Source organism: Pezoporus wallicus, unplaced genomic scaffold, assembly GCF_028554395.1.
Source record: "Pezoporus wallicus isolate ANWC-B61680 ecotype Strahan unplaced genomic scaffold, APGP_CSIRO_Pwel_v1 contig_8057, whole genome shotgun sequence".
Classification (NCBI taxonomy): Eukaryota; Metazoa; Chordata; class Aves; order Psittaciformes; family Psittacidae; genus Pezoporus; species Pezoporus wallicus.
This window is the reverse complement of record NW_026637044.1, coordinates 810229-826472: the sequence shown is the minus strand read 5'-3', so window position 1 is coordinate 826472 and position 16244 is coordinate 810229. Positions and strand designations below refer to the sequence as shown.

Sequence of the window (16244 nt, the reverse complement as noted above, 5' to 3'; positions counted from 1 at the left end):
AAGCCAAAACTCACGTTCCACAAGCAGCTCAGCAATGCACACAGCAAAGCCAAGCAGATTTGCAGTTGTCTGACCAGCAGTGGCACCCAGCCCAATGCTGGCAGCCCAGGTTTCTGAGCAGGGATGGGCTGCTGATTCAGCACTAAGGAGCAGGACCCTCTCCACATTTAACTTCAGAGGTAGTTTCATTGAGGAACATCATTTGGTGCTGACGTGTGGTAGGAAAACAGCCTCTGGTAAGACGGGATGGTCCCCACTACCCCAGGTCCCACAAATGCACCATTCAGACCCCACCGTTGCAAGGGAACAATACATCAAGAGCTCAGCAACAGGAGCCATGAAGAACCCCCTCGAAGGTCCATGTGGGATCTATGCTGAAGACCATCTTCTCCAGGCTGAACAAGCCCACCTCTTTCAGCTTGTCTCCACAGCAGAGGTGCTCCAGCCCTCAGAGCATCTTTGTGGCCTCCTCTGGACTCACTCCAACAGCTCCACGTCCTTCTTATGTTGTTGCCCAGAACAGGACTGCAGGTGGGGTCTCACCAGAGCAGAGCAGAGGGGGAGAATCCCCTCCCTTGACCTGCTGGTGATGCAGCCCAGGACATGGTTGGCTTCTGGGCCCAAGCACACACTGCCGGGTCACGGTGAGCTTCTCATGGGTCCCCTTTCTAGTCCTGACAGCCTTCCTCCAACCCATCCAGCAGACAGATCTTCTCTGAGATCAGTCTGGCTGCTCAGAGAGCCTCTAGATCCTACCATCCTGCCCAGCAGCCTTCTGGTGGGACAATCTCCAGGTCCTCACATGGCTCCACATGACCTGGCTTCATCTCCCTGGGCTGGTTCTGCTGGCCCTGGTACCTCTTGCTGCTCCCCATCTCCCTGCAGGCTGACATGGAGCTGACCTCAGTGGCATCAGAGTGAAACAATAAAAAAAAAAATCCCTATTTCACCCAGATTTGACATCACTGTATTTGATTCATAAGCCACTCCTCAACCAAACACATCATCAAATATAAGTGAGGTAGAAACAGACTTTTCCTAAAAAGAGTGAGCCTGGCACCTGAGTGCAGCTTCAAAAACACAAAGAGGGCAGCAGCTCAAGATGAAAGGCAACGGCTGCACAAAGCCCACTTACAAAGCAAGGCTCAGCTCTGTGTTTTCACATCTGGGACCGCCCTGCCAGCTAAGCTGGGCTCCAGCCTCCCTGACAGGATTTTCCTCTAAGGCAAGAGGAAAGGAATTTTCCCCGGCTATTTTTAGCAGAGCCTTGTTCCTCCTGCCGGAGAGATTCCTAAGGCCTGGCTCGGGCCTCCACCCACAGCTTTCATCCCTGGATGCACAGCTGAGCTGATGCATCTGGAAGAGGCCAGAGGCAGAGACACGCAGGAGGCTCGCCCTGACGCAGGCTCGCGGGCTGCAGTGGAGCCTCTGGGCTGAGAATGAGACGGAAAGGCATCAACACAGCCATCAACTAGGAGCAGCCTCCTCTAGGAGCAGCACGCCTCTAAAAGCAGTACTAAGAGCAGCTCAGGAGCTCATGGGCTTGATTTGATCTCTTGCTGCCTCCCTCCCTAATTCCATGAATCTGCCTTTGCAGGACTGGACAGAATTTAAGCCCAGCTGACAGAGGTGAGGTTTAGGTGAGATGCGAGGAAGAAGTTCTTCCCTGTGAGGGTGGTGAGGCCCTGGCACAGGTTGCCCAGAGAAGCTGTGGCTGCCCCATCCCTGGCAGTGTTCAAGGCCAGGCTGGATGGGGCTTGGAGCAACCTGGTCTAGTGAAAGGTGTCTCTGCCCGTGGCAGGCAATTGGAACTGGATGAGCTTTAAGGTCCCTTTGAAACCAAACCAACCTGTGATTGTATGATTTTGTGATCCCTGATTTTCCCAAAACATTTCTATCCAAGGTATCAGCACTAAAAGATCTTGAACACTCGCCTTAAGTTCAAACATTTATTTCACATCCCTAAGGTATTTTTCTATCCAAAACTAAACCTCCAGTGTTTTCTCCTTAAGCCCAGCTTCTAGAGTCACACTGAAGATGGAGCTTCTCACAAACCCCTAAGGAGATAGCTGCTATTTGTCCATCCCCACAGCATCCAAAGGTTTTCGAGCATCAGAACCAGTTCCAGGAGGTCTCTCACACCATTTTGGTGCCTCCTTCAGCTGTGCCAGTCCAGGTCCTGGGTACAGGAAGAAGTGGCATGATAAGCATAGTCTCAAAGGGGTGGTTGTACCAAAGCACTGACTGATGCTGATGGATCTCTGCAGGTTGTTTATGTGGAGTTCCCAGGACCCTGCCAGCTGCAGAGAGGATTTTAAGGAGGGGAAGACCACACTTCCCAGTCCAGCTGCCTCTTCAGACCTTGGAAGCAGACGTGGAAGGCCACGCACACAGAAAAAGATCAATACTCTGCGTCCAGGAGGTGGATGGGCATCACAGGGAGAGCAGGCAGCAGGGTACTGGCAAACAGACACTACCTCAGGCAGTCACAGGTAAGGTGATGCCCTTCACATGAGACCACGCATGTCATGAAGAGGGAAGGGAACAGACGGCAAAGGAGAGGAGGAGGAGCAGCCATAGGAAGGTCTAAGCACAGCTGGGCCCCAGCTGGAGGCTTGTCCTCCAGCACAGCCACTTGAACTTAATTTTTCAGGAGATTATTCCTATTCTTTGCATACTGAAAGAGGAAAGGTGAAACACCCAGACATGCAATTACATAGTTTATGGCTGTCTGCTGGGAGGATGCTTTCACAAGAAAACACCCTTTGCATTGACTCAGCGTAGACATAAACTCCCTGGCAGGTTTTTGTCTAGACTGTCAAATAAGGGATCTGGGATGTTTCTGGCAGTAAGAAACAAGGTCTGGGTTGTTCTAGTGTGTTCTTTGGGATGTGCTGCTATTCATTTCCATTGGTAGAAGGAGCCAAAATCCCTACACTGAGAATGCATGTGTGCAGCTTATGCACCTTGAAGCTTTTCTTTCCTTCTCAGGACACAGACTGTACTGGGAGCAGAGAGGGACCCTTTCCATAAAAAGGAGGGATGTAAAGTGGTGCCAGCTCCTTCAGGAGTCCTAAGAAGAGAGGTGGTTTATACTGTCTCACTGTGCAGCTTGTGGTGTTCAAGGTCACATGCGATTTACAACATGCAAGAGAACAGAGGAGCCGTGTGAGTAACTTGGCTTTGTGTCACACAGCTCAGGTATGACTGCCCAAGCTATTTAAGACACACTAAAAGTGTCTCCTCCCAAACTCAGTCTCCCCCTGTGCACAAAGACCTCTTCACCAGTGCTTTTCATGAACAAAGCCAGCTGAAGATGTCATGTCACTGGTTTCCATGTTATCATCAAGCACCAGTCCCAGGCAAACCCTGCAAGGAACACTTCCCAAGGCGACATCCAGCTCCCTGAGGCAACTGCTCCCCTAAAGCCAGCACTGTTCCAGCTTCAAGGGTGACTCCAGCTTTATTCTTCCAGAATAAAGTCTTCCAGAAAGAGCCCAGCAGGACCTACACAAGGCAGACGGAGCTCATCTGCCTTGGGGAGAAGCATCATTCATTTCCAGCAGTAAAAAAAAAACAACCCTTTATGGGATGGTAGGTCACTAAGGCAGCATCTCGCCACCACCAGCTCTTCATGCTAGCTCAGCTGAGCTCTGAAGATTTTCTGTATTTCCTGCCTCATATGCAAGCTGCTCTCAAAGGAGACTTCACACCTCAAATTAAACCAGGAAAGGTGGCCATTTCCTGCTTTTAATCAAGAAATCACTTTATTATCCTAACAGTGTTACAAAACAAAAGCAGGGAAGCCCAGACATTCACTCAATCCCATGTCCACATCCAGCAGCACAAAGTGCACTGTCGAAGTTGATTTTTAGAGCTTAGTATACTTGCTCTGGTTAAGAAAAGTCTGCTTGGCAAACTCCTAGTGCACAGACACAAGAAGGGTGCGGTATAGCTGACTTCTAGCTAGGTAAACACAAAAAGGTACTTTGGGAGACAAGGAGAAGCTGGTGACCAAGTCTGCAGATGCACACAAGTTCAGTAAGACTAAGCAAAGAATTTGAAGGACTTTATGGAAACACTGCTTCTAAGTATCTCTTCTGAATGGTATTAAAGCCACTAGAACAGGAAAAAGACAAGCAGAATTTTATACAAGTCAAATTAAATTTGCAGAGATGCTTCAAGAAGTCTCTGGTCTCCCTTTTCAAGATCTGGGCTTATCATATATTCCCTACACCCTCAGCTGGCTGGAATCTGATGCAGTCCCAGCACAGGGGTTTAGCCATCCACCAAGTACAGACACAGGAAGTGCTGCCAGCACCAACTCTCAAAGCTGTTTTGAAATGAAGCAGACAGAAGCTACACAAGGGAAACGAGACAACAGCTCTCAGGGACGCAACTGCATATTTCCAAAGGATAGGTGACAAGGCAAGGGTGCCCCAGCCCACCCTGCTCCAGAGTGATACAGCAGCACATATAGCTGCCAGAGTGGAGTTTGGAAGCGAAACAAGACAGCATGGAGCAAAACTTGGGAGTTTTTCCATGCTGAAATTAAGCTTGGCAGGCTCAGGAAGGACCAACGCAGGCTGGCAGGTGGGAAGCAGATGAGAAACCAGAGCAAGAGCCTTGGCCCAACTCAACCGCAGCTGGCAGAGACCTGAAAACCCCCTTCAACTGCATCCGCTGCAGTTCCCCTCAGGAGGAGCAGGATCAAGTGGCTGTCTCCAGCCGAGGTGAGGCAATGCCTTGCCTCAAAGGATGCCAATAGTTCAGGCTTCCCGACCTCAGGCACATATGTAAGACACTTGCCATGGGCCGAGTCCGAAGCCTGGAATTTCACCACCGCTCAGACTGGCTCCTGACACTTCCTCTGTTAAGAGCCAATTTCTTGAGAATATTTATTTACTTAACATTATGCCAATACTTGGATAAAACCAGTGATTTAGGAATCCTTTTACCATTGGTATTCCTGCCCAGAAGAATTCAAACGCAGAGGAGGAAGTCTGAGCTCTCATTACACACTGGAGGGTCAGTCAGGCTCTGACCTTTGTGCTCCGGTTTCAGCTTGGCAGTTCTCTTGGTTTCCATAAATCCTTTCACTGCTTTCCTGACAAAGGTAATTTATTTCAGAGTTACTTTTATTTATTGACAGTGCTCTCTGCCCCGTAAGCAGAGAGGCTGAGCCACCCATGACAACAGCTACGTCCAACCTGGAAGGTTTCCAGACTTTGCTTTTTGCCCACTTCAGCCACCCAGAACAAGAGGAAAGCACATGAGCTCCCCTTACGCTACAGAGCGTAATTAATCCCATTTATTTCAGGCCCTAGTTCTGCTTTTACCTGCCCTTAAAGGCACCAAAAGGCAGTGACACCACGATGGCCAGTGCTGCTCTCCAGTGGCTTTACCTTCCCCTTGGAAACAACAGCAGAACTGATGCAGTGAGTTTCGGTTGTCCTACCTTGCCTCTGAGAAAATCTTGAGTGTTTTAAAAGTATGGCATCAAAATCAAGGCAGGAACCAGCTGTAGTATGAGAACAGAAATGTGAAATAAGTTGGAAATCCGTATGTCAGACTCCCCACAGTCCCTGTGAAGTCCCCCACCTGGGTCGGGCTGGTCCCACAGGCACCAGGTCTCCCAGTTCCTGGGCAGGAAAAGAGGAAAGGGCAGCCCAACACTTCAGCCTGGAGAAATCAGCTGTGTCTAAAGCTAAGTGTAGAGTTTGACTCTCCCTCCATCTCACATCAGAAATGGAAACACAAGTTGTGCAACTAGACCACCCTCCAGCCTCTCAGTCATCCAAATCTGCTTTAAACCCCATTCCTGGCTCACCCCACCAAATGGTTCTAAAGCTCTGCCAGACTCTCAGAGGGGATCTGCCAAGCTGTACGGACCATGGCTGCAGTGCATCTTGTGATGCCACTGGCCTGTCATCACCTCTCTCCTCACAGCTTCCACTGCCAAGCTGCTCACTGAGCTCTACCTCCTCAGTTGGAAGCTCACTCCCCACTGGAGGTATCACTCCAGACACAGGCATGCCACAGCATGGAAACACACAGCAACCAGGTAGCATTCTCAGACTTGGGGGTGAAAATCAGGAAGCTTCTTTGGAAAGAAGAGAAACAGAACAAAGTCATCCAAAACCTAATGAACTGAGGGTTGAAGCACTTCCGCTATGGAAACAGGCTGAGAGAGTTGGGTGTGTTCAGCCTGAAGAGAAGGCTCCAAGGAGATCCTAGAGCAGCTTCCAGCGCCTGAACAGGCTGACAAGAAAGCTGGAGAGGGGCTTTTGATAAGGGCAGGTGGAGATAGGACAAGGGGGAATGGCTTTAAACTGACAGAGGGGAGATGTAGATGAGATGTGAGGAAGAAGTTCTTCCCTGTGAGGGTGGTGAGGCCCTGGCACAGGTTGCCCAGAGAACCTGTGGCTGCCCCATCCCTGGCAGTGTTCAAGGCCAGGTTGGACAGGGCTTGGAGCAGCCTGGTCTAGTGGAAGGTGTCTCTGCCTGTGGCAGCAGGGTTGGAACTGGATGAGCTTTAAGGTCCTTCCAACCCAATGCGATTCTACAATATATCTGGAGAACCGGGCTCTGCTGTGTGCCATGGGTCCACACAGATGAGCCTCTGACTGAAACACCCCACAGGGCAAAGCTTCATATCTACCAGCACAGCTGGGCTGGTAAGCCCCTGTGCAACAAGGCAGCAGATGGGAAACATGGAAACTGCTCAAGTTCAGACAGTCTCTGGGCTAAACAGACACAGTCTTGTCTCAGAGTGCTACTCCTGCATGCCTTCAGCCTTTCCCCAGCACAGAAACAGGCTGCCCCTCTGAAAGGGAAACATTTTCTGCTTTCTGGATGTTACACCCAAATGAGGGAGGCAGAGGCTTAAACAAGGGCTGCAGATTCAGGGACCCCTCACGCTTTTATCTGGGGCTAGAACCAGACTTCTGTGGGGTCACAGCTTCCATCATGGAAAGCTTTACAGAGTGCAAGTTACACTTCTTCAAGATGGTATTATTACTTCAGCCAACATTCTGTGTGAGCAATGCAGTCTGAGGAAGCTTTAGCTTTGTCTGCCATTCTCTAACCAAACAGCAAAGCAAGTATTTACCCAATTACATGGTAGAGTTATTCTGTACCAAGCAAAACCCACAACAGCAAAACTATTTGGACACAGGGACATGAGCCCAGCAAAATATCTGTGTTTCATTAAGCTGCCGAATCTGTCCTTCCCCATGCCGGCCTCTGCAGCAAAGCAGCAGTCTGGGGTACAGTGAAGGTTACCAAAAGCTGAAGGTCCTACATGGGACCATTCACTTCCATGGTTGTGAAGACTCAACCCCTAATAAATGCCCCCTTGCATGGTGCCATGGCCATTTCTTGGCCTGGATGAGCTCCCCAGAGATGACCCCGGCAATGCCCTTGCCACCAGCCCAACTCACTCATGCTGCTCCAGGCTCAAAACCCATAGGAGACACAACCAGGATATGCATGGAGGTGGAAAGTAATAGGGGTGGAGACACCTTGACAGCAAGCAGCAGCAGTGAGGATGCTTTCCTTCTCCTTCCCACAAGCACCCACAAGAAGACAACGTGTTCAAGCTCCATGTGAGCATCAAGCAGGGCTTCCAGAAGAGCTGTATCCCCAAGCCTCAGGGAAGACACCTCACCATCATCCTGGCACTCTATTCGGGCGAGTATTTCTGCACATCCTTGCAGGTGAAAGCAAATACAAACCAAACACACCTCCAGGAGCTGTGGGAAGCGAGAGCAGCCAAGGCAGAGCATCTGATTACACCAGTCTCAGCCAGCTGGAAGGTATTCCCTATGGCTGGAAATCAGGACACACTGTGACTCTGAAGCAGAGCTTTGTCCTCCCCAGTGCCTCCCAGCTCAGGGAACTTGCTTCTAGTCACAGTTGCTATTCACATCCTGGTGCCAGCTGACACAAGGGAGGACGCACAAATGCAGAGGAAGAGGGAGGATGAGCTGGGAGCTGCTGCTGAGGCAGAAACAGTCAGGATCATAGAATCCCACAATGGTTTGAGTTGGAAGGGACCTTAATGCTCATCCAGTTCCAAACCCCTACCACCATAGGCAGGAACACCTTCCACTAGTCCAGGTTGCTCCAAGTTCTGTCCAACCTGGCCTTGAACACTGCCAGGGATGGGGCAGCCACAGCTTCTCTGAGCAACCTGTGCCAGGGCCTCACCACCCTCACAGAGAAGAGCTTCTTCCTCACATCTCATCTCAGTCTTCCCTCTCTCCCCTCTGTCAGTTTAAAGCCATTCCCTTTGTCTGTCCCTACCTGCCCTTGTCAAAAAAAACATTTCAGGTTTGCCTGTGGCCAAGCAGCCAGGAAGAAGCAGAACCCAGGTGGTACCTGGAAGGAGGCAGGCAGCATGCTTCCCACCTCACCTACCTTCCGACTCTTCCCTGCTTCCACCCAGGAAGACATCAAGTTTCTTGGAATTACCCTCCTGATATCAAGCTCTGATGTACCAATGCCGTAGGGACAGAGGAACACTGGGAAAACCAGGAAGGTGCTTGAAATGGGGGTAACCAGAGGCCTGGAGGAACCTCCCTCAGCCTGGACAAGCAGCAGCACCCCTCAAAGTCAGCGTGGTGGATGTATTTATAATGCTGACAGAGGTGACCAGCTCTTTGCCTGTCCAAGTTTAAGATGCAGGAAGTAATGCTATCCAGACTGGGATCAGTCCACAGATGAAGGAGCCATACAGCTGCAAGCACCATGCCACAGAGAACCTGCCATTGGACAGGGTGGGAGCCTAGTGTGGGGAACAGCCTGTGAACCTCAGAAGTCAGCTACAGACATGGCACTGGTTTGGTACATCCACCATCTAAGGAGGGAAGCAAACTGGGAATATATCCCTGTTCCCAGGCATCACACTGATGCCTGCTGGCAGCCCTCACTTGTTTCAGGGACAGCCTCCCCTACCTCAAGGCAGACCACAGCCCTGCCAGCAGACCCTCTTATCTAGTGGCTGCCTGCCAGAGGAAAGGGCTGTCCTGCTCTTACCACAGCACAGCCCAGGGAGTGTGGGAAGCTGGATGGGCAGAAGACAAGCTCCAGAGCCAGTGCCAAGGACAGAGCAGGAGTCAGGGTGGAGGAGAGCAGGGCTACCACTCCCAGCAGCCTCCTCACTGCAGGTCACTGCCCTCAGCCACAAAAACTAAGCATCCTGAAGTCAGGGTCAAGCGCCAGGTCTCAAGTGGCCTCTTAAATTTCCAGGATCCCTATTTTGGGGACCTGAGGGAAAGTATTCTCCCCCATAATCCACTCAGACATATACCCAATCCCTGCAGTACTGCATCCAGCTCTGGGGCCCCAACAGAAGGACATGGAGCTGTTAGAGCAAGTCCAGAGGAAGCAACAAAGATGCTCTGAAGACCGAAGCACCTCTGCTATGGAGACAGGCTGAGAGAGCTGGGCTTAAGCCTGCAGAAGAGAAGGCTCCGGGGACATATCAGAGCAGCTTCCAGTGCCTAAAGGGGCTGACAAGAAAACTGCAGAGGGGCTTTTGACAAGGGCAGGAAGGGACAGGACAAGGGGGAATGGCTTTAAACTGACAGAGGGGAGATTGAGATGAGATCTGAGGAAGGAGTTCTTCCCTGTGAGGGTGGTGAGACCCTGGCACAGGCTGCCCAGAGAAGCTGCAGCTGCCCCATCCCTGCAGCATTCAAGGCCAGGTTGGACGGGGCTTGGAGCAACCTGGTCTAGTGGAAGGTGTCCCTGCCTGTGGCATGGGGTTGGAACTGGATGAACTTTAAGGTCCCTTCCAACACAAACTACTCTGGGATTCTATGATTTCATGCCCATTTCCTCCCTGCTCCACCCCCAAGGCCTGGAACCACAATATACCACCACAGCCACACAACTATCGTACACAAGGGATGATCCCATGTACCACCAGAGTCCCAAAGTTATCCAGATACAAGCAACTTCCTAAGGACAACACTGCCATGAAGCCCTCCTGCAGCACTTGGACCCTCAGAGTAAGCCCGTCCGGAGTAAGCACCATGCAAAGTGCACTCTAAACTGACCCATATCCACATCTCCATGCCCACCAATGTCCACTCTCAGTCCTTCAGCCAGGAGGTGTATACCTCAGACCAGGAGAGGTGCTGCTGGGGATGTCCCATGCCGCAGTTCATAGACTCCTACAATCCCAGGTTGGAAGGGACTCAAAGATCATCTGGTCCAACTTTCTAGGCAAAGCACGACCTAGACTAGATGGCCCAGCACCCTGTCCAGCCAACTCATGTGTCCGGCACTGGGGAGTCACCACTTCCCTGGTGAGATTATTCCAGTAGCTGATTGTTCCCATGGTGAAAAATTTTCCTCTTGTGTCCAACCAAAATCTCCCCAGGAGTAACCTATGCCATCACTCTTCTTCTCCATGTGATTCCTCTTAAAAAGGAAGTCTCTACCTTCTTTGTAACCATAACTTGAGAATAATTAAGCTTAATTTTTTTAACAGCTTTAAAAATTGTTCCTTGCCACAAGCTGTGTGTCACCACAAGGTCCACCAGAACCATCCAAACCTTCCCACCAAGCAGCCAAGGTTCAGCAGCAGCAAGATGCCACCATGCAGCATGGGGCACACCACCTGCACTATTCGAGGCCAGCACACCAGAGGGGCATCTTTCCTGCCCTTCCCCTTTCCCCCAGCTTTTAGCCCACATTTCCCCCTCTCTGGACTTCAAGCCTACCCCCAGTGTGATCCTACCTCCATTCAGCCTCTGCTCCTCCTACTCCATAAGGCAGTTTTGGCTTCCTCCAGAGGCAGGCGGAAGCATGAAGAATAGAAAAAGAGCACCTCCCTGCACACTGTTAACTGGGCCAAAGCCAGCAAGGACAGGATTGTCCCGCCAAGCCCCAAAGCAAGCCAAGAACTGGCACTTCAAAGGAGAGCAGCTGCTAAAACTCAGTCTAGCAGGTGGCTGGCTTCTTCACAAAGCCTTGGATGATGAGACAGATCTTGAAGCTAAAAGCCCATTTCCCAACCCAGAGGCCATCCCTTCAGAGCGAGCAGGAACATCAGATTTACTCTTTATCAAGCTGCTCAGCACAGAGAGACATGTTTAAGTGTGATTAGGGAAATGCTGAGTTGCACTTGGGAATTCTCCCAAGCTTTGTCTGGAAGAGCACTGGGGCTTGTAAGCGGAACTGCTAAAGTTTAATGGGATAAGCAGCAGAATTCCAAGGGATTTCAGAGCACTGTATCCGGATCTTTGGCTGTTCTCACCTACACACGGGGCTCACACAACATAGTGCAGCAGAGATATCTTATACCAGCCATTTCAGAAGAGTCTGTTGTCTGAAAACATCAGCTCAGGTGCACAGTAAGTGATGTTCCAGCTATAGAGAAGGACCAGAGAACACTCTCCAAGCAGGAGAGCCAAGGATAGCCTCATAAGAGGTGTTCTGGCTGAGCTCAGCCAGCTTTGCGGCAGCCAAAGTGGCTGGGGACTTGGGAAAGCAGAGAGCAGGAAGGGCAGCACCTCAGTCAGCAATTCCTAACCATCTGTCCCCAGTACAAGAGCCCTGTGTGCTTAGAGGCTTTGAAAGAGAATGTCACAGCTGGATCCGAGCTGTACTTCAAACCACCTTACTTGAATCAGCAAACACGTAAAGCTAAGTCTGTCAGTGAGGAGAGCTCAGAAGCTGGGCTCCTGTTTTACAAACAAGAGGCAGCCACCACACCAGGCCCATGCTGCAAGAGGTAGCAGTTTGCAGCATGCCAACTCGTCCCCGACACCCCAATGGCAATGCCTGCATGCCCAACTGCACCAGGGCAATGGATGAGGGCAGCCAGACTTACCCTTGCCAAGCCCTTCAAGGACTGAAGTAATTTCCCCTCCCTCCACAGGTTCCCAACCACGGGGACAAGGCACCAACCCTGCTCACTCCCAAGCAGACACCTGGACAGCTTCTGCTGCATTTTCACCACAAGTCACACGAGGCTAGGGACAAGCAAACCACCAGGGACAGAGCAGGTGACAGTGCTCATTGGACACACCTCCTAGGACTCCAAACTCTGCAGTTATCCTGGAAGCAGGTTTTCAGGTTACAACGGCAATTTCTGCACAGGCACAGAGCTCAGAGAAAGGGGCTAAAAGTCTCTCATCACACCCTCTGCATCGTGGCATCAGAGCAAGGCATGAAGTGATCAAGCAGCCACCATGCCAGGAGGCAGTACCTGGAGCTTTATCACAGGGAATCACAGCCCAACTGATAAATCTACTCATCCCGAAATGGCTGGGGATCAGGTCAGGGCTGCTGCATCAAGGTGTGAGACAGAATAGAGCAGGGGGTGACAGGCAGCATACTGGAATGAGTGTCACATGGCTTGGTCCACCTGGAAGTATAGCCATGAGCTCACAACCAACTCAGTGCAGGGTGCAAGTGCATGCAGGTCCTTTTACTAGCCTAAAAATCAAGCTAAACAATACACACAGTGTGTTAGTTACATCAGCACAACTACAGGCTGGAGGAGACTGGACTGAGAGCAGCCCTGAGGAGGGGGACTTGAGGGTGTTGGTCAACGAGAAGCTCACCATAACCCAGCAGTGTGCGCTTGCAGCCCAGAAACCAACCATGTCCTGGGCTGCATCACCAGATGCGTGACCAGCAGGCTGAGGGAGAGGATTCTCCCCCATGTGATCTTGTGAAAGCATCCCACAGTCCTGTGTCCAGCTTTGGAGCTCCTTTTTACAAGGGCATGAAGTGACAGGACAAGAGGAATGGCTTCTAGCTGACAGAAGGGAGACTGAGATGAGATCTGAGGAAGTTCTTCCCTGTGAGGGTGGTGAGGCCCTGGCACAGGCTGCCCAGAGAAGCTGTGGCTGCTCCATCCACAACAGTGTTCAAGGCCAGGTTGGATGGGGTTGGGAGCAACCTGGTCGCAGTAGAAGGTGCCCCTGCCCTTGCAGAGGGGCTGGAACTGAATGAGCTTTAGGGTTCCTTCCGACCCAAACCGTGCTGTGATTCTATGGTTTAAGTGACCTAAATAAGTGAAGTCATACAAGAATCATTCCTGTGGCAATGGAGTCTCAGACAGGAACACAGGCAAGGGGGTTTGTCAACACCCAGCAGTTATTCTGGCATGAACAAAATGGATATTTGGGATAATAAAGGAAGCTCAAGCAACTTCTCCTGCAAGCAGAAAATCCCACAAAGCTGTGATTCAAGTCAATCCCTGAACCCCTCAGTATCTTTTATATTAATGCTGATTACCTGCCCTGCACCATCCAGCTTCAAGAAACAGCTCAGTTTCAGCTATTTACTTCCCCCTCCCCAGAAGCTTCTCAGCTTTCCATACCCCTCCACACACCCCAGTGTGGAACATGACCCTGCGGCCCAAGTCCTCCGGCATGGGGCGAAGCACACTCCAGAGTTACAAGCACAGTTTTGGCAGACATTTCCCAATGATCTGCACAAGAAGGAATTGCTGGACTGGCCAACATCCTCTACATTAACCAGCATTTAAAAACCACAAGGAATTTGGTGCTGCAGACCGAGATCAGCTTTACAAGGAAGAGCCAGCAACTGCTGGAAGAGGCAAACTGAGCCGACAGCAGAGATGTGGAGCACACCTGTGCAGGAAAACTAAGGAATTCTAGGCTAACATCTAACACTGCCCAGAGAATTACTTCAGGAAAGACAGGGAAGCATTCTGCAGTGGATCACCTGTGGCAGCCTAGCAGCTATCGTATGGATTGGAAATGTTGTAAGAGCCTGCACAATGGAGGCCAGCAGGAAAATCGTCTCTACAGGCAAATAACCAGGGTAACCAAGAAATCATAGAATCACAGAACAGTTTGGGTTGAATGGGACATTACAGTTCATCGAGTTCCAGCCCCTGGCCACAGGCAGGGACACCTTCCACCAGACCAGGTTGCTCCAAGCCCCGTCCAACCTGGCCTTGAACACTGCCAGGGATGGGGGCAGCCACAGCTTCTCTGGGTAAGCTGTGCCAGGGCCTCACCATCCTCACAGGGAAGAACTACTTCTTCAGATCTCCTCTAAATCTCCTCTCTGGCAGCTTAAAGCAATTAAAATGTGCCTCCACCCTCCCTCCACCCCTTCTCTTTCCAGGAAGGAGCATGCCAGGAACACCCATCCTCATTCAAGGCAGATCAACTGCTCTCCAACTTCAAGCAGGTTTCCACAGCCCAGCTGACTTCACTGGCAAGCACCATGAAAGCCACACAGCCCAACTAGAGCCAACACACTCTGAATTAACCCATCCTTCCTCCCAGTATTAGTGAGGAATAGGTGTTCTATTCCTAACCTGTTTAAGGGACATCTCTTAAGGACAGCTAAAAGCAGGCTGGGATGTGCTCCATTCTGCCCTTGCTGTGTTCTGACTGGGATGAGGTCCTTGGTGGAAGCCACCAAGAGCAAGCTCCTAGCAGGATTTCCAGGGCTCCAGTTTAATGAGCACAAGCTTTGCCTAAAGCTGGAGTCACCCCAAAGCAGGGCTGGGATTTTCTCCCTAGTCCTGACCAAACCTGCCTCCTACCCCTTCAGAGCATCACTGAAGGAACTCAGATCCCCTGTTTCAGCCTGCTGCTGGAAGAGGGATGGGAACCTGCCATCTAGAATGGTCCAGAGCCTGTAAAAAAAAAAAAATGGGAAGAGTTCCTCCCTGCAGCTGGGAACAGCTGTGGCACAGCAGATGAATATGCCCATCTCCATAGCACCTGCTCCAAGGATTAATCAACCATCTCTGTGATGAAAATCTTTCACCAAACAAGCTCCATAAGCCCAGAGATGCCACCACTGTATGACACTGAGCTCCCCAGCTGCAGCCAATTCCTGTGGGTCACAGTGAGCTCCTCATCCATAGGGATCACCTATCACACAGCAGGGAAACAGCACTGCGGGACTGGAGTGGCTGGATCTAGGGCCACCAGTACATGAGAGACCACAACATGCTGCAGCAGACCCAGAAAAATGGCATCAGGTTAACCCCTGACCTTATTAATGTGGGGTGAACATATTAGTAGAACAGGTTACCCAGAGAGTTCATGGAGTCTTCATCCTCAGAGATAATCAAACCCCAAGAGGACACAGTCTGCTCCCAGCAGGAGGCTGGGTTAGGCCATCTTCACAGGTCCCTACCACCTCAGCTGTCCTGAGGATCTGTGACCACAGGAGCTGGCTACCTCTTCTCATGCTAAGAGATACCAGACAGCAGCACAAAGATCCCAGATTACTCCAGCTGCCACAACAGCACTCTATCTCCAGGGACAAAAGCAAGCAATATTCCTGGAAAATATGATTTTCTAAGGAACCTCCCACACACACAATTTTTTCCCCAAGCAGCAGAAAACATTTCTCAGTAGAGACGAGTTGATTCCACTTGTACAAGGTTATCACATCTTGCCTGCATATTCTAGGTGAGCACTGCTCCTAGCTCTGCAGACACTGCCCACCACAAGTATCAGGTATTTGCTTATATCTACAGCTACTCTACAATTAACTGCAGCCCCAGAAGTGAGCATTCTTCCTGTAGTCCTGCATCCAGCTCTGAAGCTGGCAAACCTCTGCAATGGAAACAGGCTGAGAGAGCTGGGCTTGTTCAGCCTGGAGAAGGCTCCAGAGACACCTGAGAGCAGATTCCAGTGTCTAAAGGGGCCAACAAGAAAGCTGGAGAGGGGCTTTGGATAGGGGGGAATGGCTTTAAACTGACAGAGGGGAGACTGAGAAGACTGAGATGAGATCTGAGGAAGAAGTTCTTCCCTGTGAGGGTGGTGAAGCCCTAGCACAGGTTGCCCAGAGAAGCTGTGGCTGCCCCATCCCTGGCAGTGTTCAAGGCCAGGTTGGACAGGGCTTGGAGCAACCTGGTCTAGTGGAAGATCCCTGCCCATGGCAGGGGGTTGGAACTGGATGGGCTTTAAGGTCCCTTCCAATCCAAACCATTCTGTGATTCAATGATATCATGATTTCTTAAAAACAGGACTGTGACACATCCAAATAATTTCTCTTCCACCTGCACTGCTGATCCTTCCACCCCCCACACAGGTGTGGTTTAACTTCCCAGACACAGCTCTAAGAAACTTGTGTGGTAACTCAGGAATAAAAACCAAAACCAGACAAGAAACCCACATTTAATATTTCTCATTCTGCAAGTATCCTGATCAGTTTGAACTAGAGTTCCAGCAGGAGACTCTGCTGCCACCTTCTGAGATCGCCGTTACTGCAGGTACCCCCAA

The 16244-nt window shown here is 50.8% G+C and overlaps 1 protein-coding gene across 2 annotated transcripts in view; it reads right to left on the bottom strand.

Annotated features, from left to right (window-relative positions):
• The window catches only part of CCM2 (CCM2 scaffold protein), a 32038-nt gene that overhangs the window by 14786 nt on the left and 1008 nt on the right, over window positions 1-16244 (bottom strand). The window lies entirely within an intron of this gene.